Source organism: Lipotes vexillifer, unplaced genomic scaffold (assembly GCF_000442215.2).
Source record: "Lipotes vexillifer unplaced genomic scaffold, Lipotes_vexillifer_v1.1 scaffold657, whole genome shotgun sequence".
Classification (NCBI taxonomy): Eukaryota; Metazoa; Chordata; class Mammalia; order Artiodactyla; family Lipotidae; genus Lipotes; species Lipotes vexillifer.
Genome location: NW_006774518.1, coordinates 1667337 through 1680665, shown reverse-complemented (window position 1 = coordinate 1680665; position 13329 = coordinate 1667337). Strand labels below are relative to the sequence as shown.

The 13329-nt window shown below is 41.8% G+C and overlaps 3 non-coding genes across 3 annotated transcripts; 2 read left to right on the top strand and 1 right to left on the bottom strand.

The window, feature by feature from the left end:
* Nucleotides 1-1189: 1189 nt before the first annotated feature.
* TRNAL-CAA (transfer RNA leucine (anticodon CAA)) lies at nucleotides 1190-1297 on the bottom strand. Its single transcript has 2 exons — nucleotides 1260-1297; nucleotides 1190-1236 (listed from the first exon to the last, which is right to left on the bottom strand). It is a non-coding gene; the product is annotated as a tRNA-Leu (tRNA).
* A 4868-nt stretch (nucleotides 1298-6165) lies between these two features.
* TRNAT-CGU (transfer RNA threonine (anticodon CGU)) lies at nucleotides 6166-6238 on the top strand. The gene has a single exon. It is a non-coding gene; the product is annotated as a tRNA-Thr (tRNA).
* Nucleotides 6239-12574: 6336 nt separating this feature from the next.
* On the top strand, nucleotides 12575-12668 carry TRNAI-UAU (transfer RNA isoleucine (anticodon UAU)). Its single transcript has 2 exons — nucleotides 12575-12612; nucleotides 12633-12668. It is a non-coding gene; the product is annotated as a tRNA-Ile (tRNA).
* Nucleotides 12669-13329: the final 661 nt, after the last annotated feature.

Here is a 13329-nt window from a genome sequence, read left to right as displayed (position 1 = left end):
GGAAAGAGAGGCTTTGGGTTCAAAAGGTAAGTTAATCACACTTGGTTGTCCAGGGCTCATTTGTGTTATTGGTCCATGAAAGGTCATTCTCAGTTCTACTTTGTTTCATGGCCTGTATCCATCCCTTTCCTCTCCCCGCAACATATAGATCCTCTCTAAAGTTTTTAATGCTCTTTAGAAAAGAAACTACCCTTAAAAAAATGCTGTTACTTTGTGTGATTTTAATTTTCATTGGCACTGTTCATCCTGATATTTTTTTCTTTTACTCAAAGCAGTTTGTAAAATCTGTTGTCTTGCTACATTTACATCTGCTTCCATGTGCAACTTTCATGTGCAACATACTACATAGTATGAAATTCATGGGTGGCCACTGCTGTACACCTGATGGACATCTAGGTTGCCTCTAACAATCTGGTACTGCAAAATGCTACACTAGGTAAGGCCAAGCATGGAGCTGAGCTGGAATTTCACTGAGATACATTTCTAGGAGAAAAATTGCTGTGTAGTGATTTAAAAGCTATACAGGAAGAAAAACTCATTTAATGTCAAAGCTGCACAAGTCTAAGATCTTAATTTTAAGACCAAGATCTTACTTAGCCTATGTAGAACTTCATAGAAGGCATTTTTTACTTTATAAAATGAAAGACAAGACATCTAGATCACATCATTCTGAAAAGAAATCTCAAAATGAACTATCAATTTACTTAATTTTAATAGTATGAGCATTTTTTGGCTATTGATAACCAAAAAATGTTTTCAGCAGTGTCATAATCTTGAGGGACTTTCCCTCTTAGATTTTAGACGTGATATAAGAAGGTGACAAAGGAAACTTAGAACTTTATAACAGATTCCTTTCTGTGTGCAGAAAAGCAGTGAAGGTTTCAGTAATTCTTCCCACAGTAAAAACCCAAGATCCAAGTGTGGATGACCGGTCAGTTGATCAACTAAGGAAAAGACCACAAGTTGTTATGGTAGTCTTTTCCTGGGAAGAGGGATCTCACAGAAGGCAACGCTGAAGGTTGCCTCCATATAGCTCTGAAAGTATCCTAAGAGTCTCAAACTGGGGAATTCTCATTTTCAAGTGTCCTTCAGGGTGAGAAATATTTGCGGTGCTGAGGGTTGAGTTATTATGAGCTTTCCAAGGTGGAACTTTTGACCTGAACGTGGCAAGTGAAACAAAATACGCATATGTCAGAAGTGGGATTTGAACCCACGCCTACCATTCGGAGACCAGAAGCCTCAACGGTGAAAAGCAGATGTTTGAGTCTGGCGCCTTAGACCACTCGGCCATCTTGACACGTGTCTTACTTTGAAAGTGTTATACTGTAGACTCTGAGGGGTTAGCGCCTAGCTGGGTCCCAGAAGAAAGCTTCTGAAATTTTGTCGGACTAGTTCTGAGTTCAGAGACTGAGAAACAGAGAGAGGTAGGAGAGTACGAGCGTTAGTGAGGACCTAGATAATTCTTTCTGCCTTGGAGACGGGGTGGCAGGGTACTGAGCGACACTCCCTCCTCGCCCCTCTCCCTTCCCCAGTACTCCCAGCCCAGTCTCCTGCTTTCCGCTCCGCCGCCCGCCAGACCAGGGTCCCGCGCCTCACACAAATCTCCTCCTACGGCCCCGACCCCCATATGTGATCTGGACCCCAGGTCACTGTGTTCTTTGTGATTCAAACCTTTATCCAGCAGGTCCAGGTCGATGCTGCCCCAGGACCGGTGGAAACTTAAAGTGAATAAATGGTCAACCCCACTGCTCTGGACAAGAGAGGGTCAGCCCCTTGTTCTCAACCCATCCAAACTGTGATTTTATCTCCTGAAGCCATACTTACATCATTCATTCCACTCATCACCGTCTTCTGACCTTCAGGGTCGCTTGTGCTCTACAGTAATAATCCTGCCTTTCTTCTCCCTAGAGCTCTCAGATGCTTTCCAATAAATATTACCCATCTTGGGTGACCGCAGCCATTCTGAAACATAATGTTTACCTTTTATGACTGAAAAAAATTTGTTTAAGTGACTGAAAATGAAATAGCCAAAGTGTGCAATGATTATTCTAGGATTAAAGGAGAGAAGAAATTTAAAATCCCGATAACTAGGAGTATCACCAAGTTTCTATAATTAGGCTGTAAAATCTAAATCTATAGGACACTTAAATTTGAGAGCTATCACTTTTTAATTTGTAATTACCTCATCTATTACCCTAAAACTAAATGGGAAGCATCTCTTTTTAAAAAATAAGTTTATTGCTTGTAGATTTTAATCTTTTTATTGTGACTTTTTTCACTATACTAACAGTACAATAACAAAGTATGCAAAATTGACAGTTTATATTTTAATATATACATATGTTGAATTTTTGAAGCATAGGTATATTCCTATACACTCTTGAAGTCTATTTATATATTTTTTTTGTAGATGAAAACGTCTGAATACAGGTTTAAAATATTTGGAATACTTGAAAATGGATATTATCAAAATATAATGTAAACATGAAATTGCAACTGAAATATGCCATAATTCAATTTTCTTTACAGACTGATTTTTGCAGGGCCCAGCACAGTCAATATTCCATGAACTGCTGGGTAGTATGTTTCCTAGGCACCTGTTTAATATTAATATTAATTTATTTTAATGTCTCAAAATTTTCATTACAAGTCCAGGGGACATTGGATAAGTGAAATCTGAGGAGATAGAGGCTTCCAAGTGGTTAGAGTTCAGTCATAAAAAACCTGTAGTAGATTGTATTTTCCAAAGATGGCCATACAGCTGTATCTCATGCCCTGTGTTTTTCTTTGAATGCAATTTTGACACATTTCCTTCCAGAGGTTGGGGGGATCTCTGTTCCCTCCCCTTGAATCTGGATAGGGCTGTGACTACGATGGAAGAGATACTCTATGACTTCCAAAGCTAGGTCATAAAAGGTGATAGAAGCTTCCAATAGTTTTCTCTCAAGACATCTGTCCCCGGAACCCAGCCACCACACTGTGAGGAAGCCCAAAGTAAGCCGCAGGGAGGGACCACATGGAAAATAACTGAGGCCTCAGCGCACAGCCAGCAGCAGCTGCCATACATTTGAGTAACCCATCCTTCAGATGATTTCCTGCCCCCGGTCTTAGAGTCTTCCACTTGAGTTTCCAGAAATCATGGAGCAGAGGCAAGCTGTCCTCATTGTGCTCTGCCCAAACTCTGTGAAAACCAACAAATCTGTGAGAACAAATAAATGACAGGTGATAAATTAAGCCGTTTAAGTTTTAGTATGATTTGTTACATGACAATAGTTAGGTATGGATCAGTCTTGGTCCAATGAGGAGAGAGGAACAAATAACTTGGCAGGAAAAGTTGTTTATTTATTTATTTTTCCATTTTATTGAGATATGTTTGACATATAACATTGTGTAAGTTTAAGGTGTACAACATAATGATTTGACATATGTATATATTGCAAAATGATACCATAATAAGTTTAGTTAACAACTATCAGCTCACATAGTTACAACGTTTTTTCCTTGTGATGAGAACTTTTAAGATCTACTCTCTTAGCAACTTTCAAATATACAATCCAGTGTTGTTAACTACAGTTGTCATGTTGTACATTACATCTCCAGAAAGTATTTCTCTTATAATGAACAGGGAAAGTTTAATACAGAGAATTATTACCTAAAGAAGGGGTTGGAGAAACAAGGAATTGGCTAGTAAAAAAGTAAAGACAACACTGACGAATAAAGGAATAGCAAATCTAAGGAGCAGTCACTACCCTTAGGGCTGAAAACAGCTTAGGAAGTACCCCTCACCTACAGCTGAGCCAAAGCACAGAAGGAAGAGCCCTCTACCCTTCACCCCACCCCTAGCTAAGATCCAGACCTCGATGGGGAAGGCACGGACATGGCTAACTGAAGAGCGGAGAAATTGCTCTCGGGTTGTGCCAGCAGAACTTGCTTGAAATGTGCCCTCTGGAACTGGCTGGAGATCCATCTTCCAGCGTTTCTTGGAAAGCTCTTCTTGGAGAGGTCTCTCACTGAGAGCATTCTACTATAAAACACTCAAGGGGGACGCTGGCCAGGGGAAGTTGGTGGCTGCTGGTTGCCGCTGGATCCTGAAGCAGGGGAAAGCCATGCCTGGTGTAGCAGCAAGGCCCTGGGGAAGCAGCAGTCCAAGTAGTGTGTGGGAACCAGGATGCAAAACCCCCTTCCTCCTGCAATGATTCTCCGCCATCCTCTACCTGCAGAGCTTCAGTGCCGATTGGCAAAAGAAAACTATTTAAAGGATTCATATCCATTTCCACAAGGCAGGCAAAAAGGGTGAATTTGGGACTGAGAGACAATAAATTCATGATGAGTACTGGGTAATGGACATTTTGTTACCTGAAAATGGGAACAAACCCTAAAACATGTGACTTTGGGCCCGGGCAGCAGACAGAAACTGGAAAGACCTTGAGGAGAATGTTACTGAAAAGTCCTGAGGACAGTTTCTTCCTGTTGCCCGTGTCGCCGTATTTCATCGAGGTTATACATTTCTTTAGGTGCAAGAAAACCAGAGGTGAACACTATACCTAAATACAGGATGAAATCTGAGAAAACTGCACATCACAGGTTTGTTGGGACTTTATGATCTCTCTTGAGCCTGCATCCCCTTCTTCTGTGATACTCAGGAGATGAAGAGGAGCTTCCAGAGACAGGCCCTTCTGCACAGGCAAGTTTAGGATTTTGGAGAATCTGAACAAACTGGCTCCTCCGGAAAGCAGGAGGCAGACCTTGAGTCCAGAGAAGTTTAGGAAGCCGCTGATGAGTAGTAGTGATAAAATTGACCTCACATTTCTTTCACTCCCCTCACTCTCAACTTCTTTAATACACCCATTTCTTTTTTTTTTTACTGCGTTTCCCTATTATTTGCATTTATGACACTCCAGGTCACAAGGGCATTGTTTTGCCTGTATATGACTTTGGTGAGAGAGACGTGGAGTGTGTTATTTTTTACTCTGGGAGACCTTTTAGAAAGCTGGCTGGCTGGCTTTTCAGAGACTGCAGCCTCTCCTCTGGATTATGGGAGGACTGTATTTCAGGTTGGGACAGATGCACAGAGACTGGATTCCCCACTTCTCCACCAATAAATCTTATTTTGCTGAGTTGTTTTAATGTTACTTGTATTTGTCAGTAGTCGGGGTGTTTTGGTTTTGCTTTTTGTTTGTAATTAACAGCCATTGTTTCTTTATTAGCCAGCTATCAAATCCTGAAAGTAGACAGGAAAACAGTCCTTGCTTTGTTTCAGGTGCACAGGGCCTCTGACTTGGGACAGGAGACCTAGGATTTGTGGTTGAGTTTTCTTCTTTACCAGCTCTCTGTACATTATGGTTGTTGCTTGTGCGAGCTGAGTCGCTATACAGATTTTTTTGTGTGTGTGACCCTCACAGCCCCTTTACCCGGGTGGAAATTAACAATTTTCTAGTATCTTTGCCACAGCTCCTTTGGACAGATCTTTTCTATTTGGATTTCAGCGACGCGCGGTGGAGGAGAAACATGGCCCTTTCTTTAACGCCCCGGATTGAGGCTCCAAAACGTATTCCAGCCTCAAGGACTAGGCTACAAAAAAGGCAGAGCCTCTCCTCGGCTTCTGTTCCCGGGAGGTCGCTCCATTTCCTTCTTCCTGCTGGCCTCATCATTACCCTCACCCCTCAGTCTCCTGATAGCTGATATCGGGGAATTTGAGACAGATCTTGCCTGCTTTCCCCCAAGGCTCTAAGAACTGAAGTCTGGAATATCTGGGCTTCAATCTGTGCGAAAGGTACTGCAGAGCAGCGGTCGTGGCTGTAACTAAAATCAACTGGCCCAGTAGTTCTCACCCCAGCCTCCGCATCTTGGCAAATGGGCAAGCGTTTATTCCCCACTCTCGTCAACGTGCAACCTCTGACCCTCGGCTGCTCTGGATTCAAACAAAACTCTCAGAGGTGATTTAAGTGTCTTGTACTTCCTTTGACAAAAGCGAATTGAACGGGATATTAAAACTATCAGAGAGTGAGGGAATTTGTTTGACCACAGTCCAGAAAATCGAAAAGGAGATGAGGGCAGAGAGTCAAATTTTCTAGAAACCAATCAAAACAAAACAAAACAACAAAGACCTAAAGATTTCAGCCTATAATCTGCTTTAGGACGAGGAGTGGAAATTTAGTCAACAGCGGCTCCGTAGCTCAGGGGTTAGAGCACTGGTCTCGTAAACCAGGGGTCGTGAGTTCGAATCTCACTGGGGCCTTGGGAGTGTTAGTTTTCCATCTCGCACAGACTTTAATTAAGAGATGTATTTCTAAGAGGTGAGTTTCGGTTATCCTTGACGCCAAAACCTAGAACTAAAAATGGACCTTTTCAAGTACAAAAGGAATTACATGACAGAAATAAAGCTGCTGTGCCATCTGAGTCCTTGATGATACCTGAAATTCAGGTATGAAAACCTCACTCGAAGTGCCACCAATACAATTAATACCAATATAAAACAGCTGATAAACTATCAGTAATTTTTATTGGGATTCAATAAATTGCAACGTAGAGTCCTGACTAACTTGGGTGCTATAGGCCTAAAGAGATATTGTAATTATCGTTTTTATCGTACTTACCTAATGGACTTTAAGCTCCCCTGAAGGCAGGAGTCATATCTTGTTTGACATTGTATCTCAGAGCCTTGCAGAGTGTGGAACCTAGTGGGTGCTCAGTAACTCTTTGTTGAATTAAGCCGAGCTGAAGAAATGTAACCAGAGTGTGGCGAGTTTGCAAACACCTTAGGAGGCATAAAAGTTACCTGAAAGCCAAGGAACCAAGGTCAGTTTATAGAGAAGAACAAAGAAAGTAACACAGTGCTGATGAAGATTCTACCTAAGTAGGAAGCAACTAATCTTCCCGGTCTCAATTTATGATCCCATTATTGGAATTAGCTGTCTGCAAAAGCAAACCCCTGATCACTTCTGAATGGCTAACATAAATTGCTAAAATCAAGAATCTATATCAAAGATTAAAATGATGGAATTTCCACATACCACATTTGTATTAAATAATTAATAATATAATAATACCCCAAAGTCACAGATACATTCCTCAAAAAGTACTTTGGATTCTTGAAACAATCCAACACACTTTATATTGTACCATGTTTGAAAATTTTATTGTAAATTGCTAAAGATGGAGGACAGGCACAGATGACTCGTTTTTATTAAAATCAACCAGAGTAGCTGTCTGTTTCTTGCAACTGAGGACTCTGGTTGTTCCTCAGTCGTCACAGTTTTTTATGCTTTTCAAAGCTTCATGAATACCACTCTCTCTGCTTGAAATATGCCTCCATCCCTTCTTCCAGCTAAGCCCTACTCATCTTTCAGAATTCAGCTCATGTATCACTTTACCTTCAATCTAGGTGAGAGGTGTCTTTTCATAGCACCATTTGTACACCTTTATTATAGCATATATTGAATAATATCTAGTAAATAATTGATGTATTTTTTCTCTTTTTCTTCTAAAGTGACACTTATTGATAGTAGAAACCAAGCCTTGTTTAGAGCTGTATCACCACAGCAAGTTGGCATTCAAATATGTGTGAATACATTTTTTAAAAATGAATGAGTGAATGCCACATTTCCAAACCTGCATGCACTCTGTAGACAGATGACATTATCAGGAAATTATTTAGCCTGGTGTTAAAAGGAAATAATACAGAAAATTAAAACCATCTTTGTAATAACTTTACAGTGTTAATGTCTATAATATTTGCAGTTTATCCACTGAACTTCAGGGACCTTGATTTTGGCACACACTGGTAAAAAGCTGTTAATTATGTGGCACCGTATTCAGTAATTTTAAAAATGCAACACGTGGTTTCCAGTTCCTCAGGTAAAGAGCTTGGAAGTCTCCGCCCTGTCCTAGCAACAATTAAAAAGCTGAATAGACTAAAAGCCAATAACTCTTCTTGAATTCTTAAGAGAGAGGACAATACAGGGCAAACCCCTACTGGCAAGATTGGAGAGACAAACTGGTGAATACGAGTCACAAACCTACCAAACAGAGACCCATGACCAGAAACTGTTGGGGAATGAGCACTGGGAAGAAAACCTGAACTGTAATTTATGAATTTCTGGAGGCTCAATGTGGACCACTCTGAGAGTTAAAAACTCCAGGGGAACTCAGTCACAAGGGGGCCCTAACAATATTGTGAGATTTACCGCCAGGAGTTCAACCAAGTTCTCACAGTAAATACTGGAGAAAAATTTTTTCATAATACTGGCAGAGGAAAAAAGAAAGAAGAACTATTTTGAAATACACCAGAAGACTCTCCATCTATAAAAGGCCTGCTCTCAGGAGAAACTAGTTAACCAGAGCCTAACCTGATGGGGTATTAGCAGAGCCATATTGACTTGGGGGAGGGGAAATACTCTATTTCAGTCAGTTCTAGCCTTCTATATGGGAGAAGGAAAATGCCCAACGCCAGCCCAATCTAATCATCCTATCCCATCTAAGGGCCGGGGTGGTGGCGGTGGGGGGGGGGGAAACAGAAATTTTGTGAAGTTCACAGTCCAGATGCATAGACTCACTAAAAGGTCACTGACCTAATCATATGATTATAGAACACTTCCCTGCCCCCCACACCTCGCCACCACATTACTAAAGGTCTATTTACAGCAGTCCCTTTTACTCAGCACATTATGTCTGGCTATCAAGAAAAAATTACAAGGCATACCAGAAGGCAAAAACCAAAAAAAGACACTTGAAAAGACAGAGCAAGCATCATAGCGGGAATGTTGGAATGATCAGACCAGGAATGCAAAACAACTATGATTAATATTCTAAGGGGGCTAATGCATAAAGTAAACAGCATGCAAGAACAAAAGGACAATGTAAGCAAAGAGATGGAAATTGAAAGGAAGAAAGAGAAAGAGAGAGAGAAAGGGAGGGAGGGAGGGAGGGAGGGAGGAAGAAGAGAAATGCTAGAGACCAAAAAACACTATAATGGAAATATAGAATGCCTTCAATGGCTTTTAAGTAGACTGCACACAGCTGAGGAAAGAATCTCTGAGCTAGAGGATATATCAATAGAAACCTCAAAAACTGAAAGAGCAAAGAGAATAAAGGCTGAATAAAACAGAAGAGAGTACTCAAGGACTGTAGGACAACTACAAAAGGTGTAACATATAAGTAATGGCAATGCCAGAAAGGGAAGAGAAAAAGAAACAGAAGAAATGTTTGAAACAATAATGACTGAGGCTTTCCCTAAAATTAATGTCAGACACCAAACCACAGGTTGAGGAAGCTCAGAGAACACCAAGAAGAATACATAACAAGGAGACTACAAGTAGGTATGTCATTTTTAAACTACAGAAAATCAAAGATAAAGTCCTGAAAGAAGCCAGAGGATAAAACACCCTACCCATAGAGGAATAGAGATAAGAATTACATCCAACTTCTCCTCAGAAACAGTGCAAACAAGAAGAGTGAAGTGAAATATATAAAGTGTTGAGAGAAAAAAACCTACCAACCCAGAATTCTGTACCCTGCAAAATTATCCTTCAGAAGCAAGCAAGAAAGAAAGACTTCTGGGTTTCCCTGATGGCGCAGTGGTTAAGAATCCGCCTGCCCATGCAGGCGACACAGGTTTCAGCCCTGGTCCGGGAAGATCCCACATGCCGCGGAGCAACTAAGCCCGTGAGCCACAACTACTGAGCCTGTGCTCGAGAGCCCGCGAGCCACAACTACTGAGTCCACGTGCCACAACAACTGAAACCCGCGTGCCTAGAGCCCGTGCTCCACAACAAGAGAAGCCACCACAATGAGAAGCCCGTGCACCACAGCAAAGAGTAGCCCGCGCTTGCCACAACTAGAGAAAGCTCGCGTGCAGCAACGAAGACACAATACAGCCAATAAATTAAAAAAAAAAAAAAAAAGACCAACAAAAATTTAGGGGATTTGTTGCTAGTAGACTTGCCTTGCAAAAAAATGCTGAAAGAACTTCTTAAGAGAGAAGGAAAAAATATAGGTCAGAAACTCAGGTCTACATAGACAAAGAAAGAGTACTGAAGAAGGAATATGTGAAGGTAAAATAAAACCCTGTATTTTTCTTATTCTTAATTGATCTGCCATATAACAGTTTGTTCAGAATAATAGTGTAAACAAAGTATTTGCTCATGTATGCTTATTTGTATATCATATGTATATGTATATACATATGTATATGTATATTTGCTTATGTATGTTTACATATATGTGACATGAATGACAGCAATGATACAAGGTACAGGAGAGACGAATTGGGATTATTTTGTTATTATAAGGTACTCACACTATTCATGATGTGGTATAGTGTTAGTTGAAAGTAGACTTGGATTAGCTGCAAATGTATATTGCAAACTCTAGGGCAGCCACTAAAAAAAAGTAAGACAGGAGAGAAAATAGAATCATATAAATGCTCAATTAAAACCTCAAAAGTCAGAAAAAGTGTAAGATGACAAACGTAGGAAAAAAGAACAAGGGCAACAAATAGAAAGCAATAATGAATTCGTAAATATTAATCTAACTATATCAATAATCACTCTGAATATTAATGGTCTAAATACCCCAATTAAAAGATGGAGCTATTATCAAAAAGACAAGAAATTACAAATGTTGGTGAAGATGTGAAAAAAAGGGAACCCTTCTGCACTCTTGGTGGAAATGTAAATTGGTGTAGTCACTATGGAAAACAGCATGGAGGCTTCTTAAAAAATTAAAAATAGAACTACCATATGATCCAGCAATTTCACTTCTGGTATTTATCTGGAGCTTGAAGGAAATGTCCACTTTGATGAACCAAGTTGACCCAGAGAAAGGGATCCAGAGAAATAAATACTCCAACCTCTCTGTCTTCTCTCATTCTGGTTTCCTGCTAATGCTCCCACAAATGAAACTCAAAGCTGAGGTCACAGGGCAGGGGAGCCCATGCTGTGGTCCATACAGGCTGGCCTTCCATGGAAGAGTAGGCAGAGATCAGAATGTGTGTGTGTGTGTGTGTGTGTGTGTGTGTGTGTGTGTATGTGTGTGTGTGTTAACATTAACAATTAAAAGCACTTAGCTTTCTATCAACATTTTTCTCCATTATAATGCCTATGTTGTGTTAATAAAAGTCAGTTTAATATCCAGTGACTTACTGTGAGTCTTGTAAGTTTTCATCTCTTAAGAACAGTAATTCCCTAGATACTGGTTCTTCTTACCTAGATCCAGACTTGGAACACAGCACCATGAGTACTCTTATGAGGTTTATATAAATCACTCAGAACAGTGTCTGGCCCATGATAATCTCGATCCAACTAGTGGGTGCTATTGTTATTTAGATGGATGACCTCTAGAGGTTCAGGCAGATCCCGGTCTCTCTCTAGGACTGTGTGGTGGGAATGTAGGAGGAGATCGTGTGGTGAGATGGTAATTACTAAAGAGTCTATATCGCTTCTCACTGCTCCTCACTTTAAGGTCTATGTAAAGATCCCAATTCAGTAATGCAATAGACACCGAGATGTGGAAACACTTCTGCCCTCACATCCCTTCATGCGTCTGTATGGAGAAATTTGCTCACTGGTCTATTACTCTCTGTGCTGTTTGTTAAGTACTCTGTGGTCAGGAATAGACTATTCCCTTCTTTACACAATTCTCCTTTTCTCTGACAGGAATTATTCCATAAAAGCCAAAAGGCTTCATATCTCGTGTGTATGTGACAGCTGAGATTTCCCCACGCCAAAAACAAGCAAGCAAACACACAAATAAACAAAACTAGCCTTTGTAATTAGATGCCCCAGGCAGGAAACGAGGATACTGGGTGGGCGTTATATCGCAGAGGCAAACTATCTGCAATGAACCTCTAAAGAAGGTCAAAACAGGTGGAGGAGCAGGGTGGGATTAGGGGTCGTGGACACCGCCTTGATTTCTGTAACACGCGCCACAAAGGAGCGGTTACCACTCTGGCTTTTCCCGTAAGAGATGCCGGACCAGCTGGCTGTATGACTTCGAATGCGGTTTTCAGGCAGGCTCGGGGAGGATTTGGGGGAACCGGGAGGCGCAGCCTGGAGGTGCTGGACAGCGAGGCGGGTAGTCTCTCCAGGAGCCCGGCGGGTGCTGGGAGACTCGCGGAGCGAGGGCTGGGCTGTCTCGGCTTCTCGGAGTCCTCCATCTGGTAGGAAGCATCACGGACCAGCCAGGCGGTGCGCGGTGATGCTCTGCCTCAGCCAAATAGCCCTTGTCTTCCATGGATATCGTTCCCTTCTTGGGGTCAAGGCGAGGAAGTGCTAGAGTCCGCTCGCTCTTTATCCTCAGCCTTCTCTCGGGGCTTCTAAAAGGAGCACCCCCGGATCCCGGGGAAATGCTGATTTCCGCTGGCGTAGAGGAAGGATCACATACACGCTTCCGCGAAAGATGAAAGCGTCTGGAACAAAGCGTGTTTTATTCGCCAGGGTTGCTGCGGTGGAGGAGGGTAGGGGTGAAGAGGGTCCCTAGCAATGTCGCGCGCTCCAGCTCCACCTCGTCTCGGGGATCGAGCGCTCCCGTCGCTCATGACTCTGTAGATCGCGCGCCGAGAATACGAGGAAAGCATGCTCCAGTGGCGCAATCGGTTAGCGCGCGGTACTTATACAGCAGTATATGTGCGGGTGATGCCGAGGTTGTGAGTTCGAGCCTCACCTGGAGCATGTTTTCTGCCCTTTACGATTTCAGTCTCTTTTCATTCTACTGCTTTCTGTTCCTCTTCTTTAAAGAAAAAGCTAAAAACAGGTTATTACATTTTCCATGGTGAGAATGCAGATATTCCATGAGTAAGGAGGGTATTTTTCAAACATAGGAAGAAATCACAAGCCAAAAGGAGGCAAATTGAACATATTCAAGCAAATTCGATTCTCCTCAATCAGGAGAATTTAAAGTCAGGTTGTACAGCCTCAGATGAGTCTCCCTCACCCTTTCCTCGCTCCTTTTAAAACACCATTTCTCAGATCCTTGGGAACTGAGCAAGGAGAAGGAAAACCTGGGTCTTGTGTTCTGCAATTTCGTGCAGCTGTCACCGAGGCTCAGGGATTTTGCGGAAGCTGCTGTCAGGCATCTTAGCTTTGAGTTCCACAAGATTTGCAGTGAGGTTGCTGAACTCCATCTTTGAAATATAAATGTGCTTTGAGTCAGGCTCCACCGCCTACTTTACATAAACCAGACTGGGGAACAGAAAATAATATCCCCCAGCAATGAAACATAGGTGGCTATGTATGTATCTCTTCCTAATTTCATCAGAAAATAAACGGCCTTGTTTGGAAAAATGACATTCATCCTGACGCTGTGTCTGAAATAAATGATTGAATGTTGCTC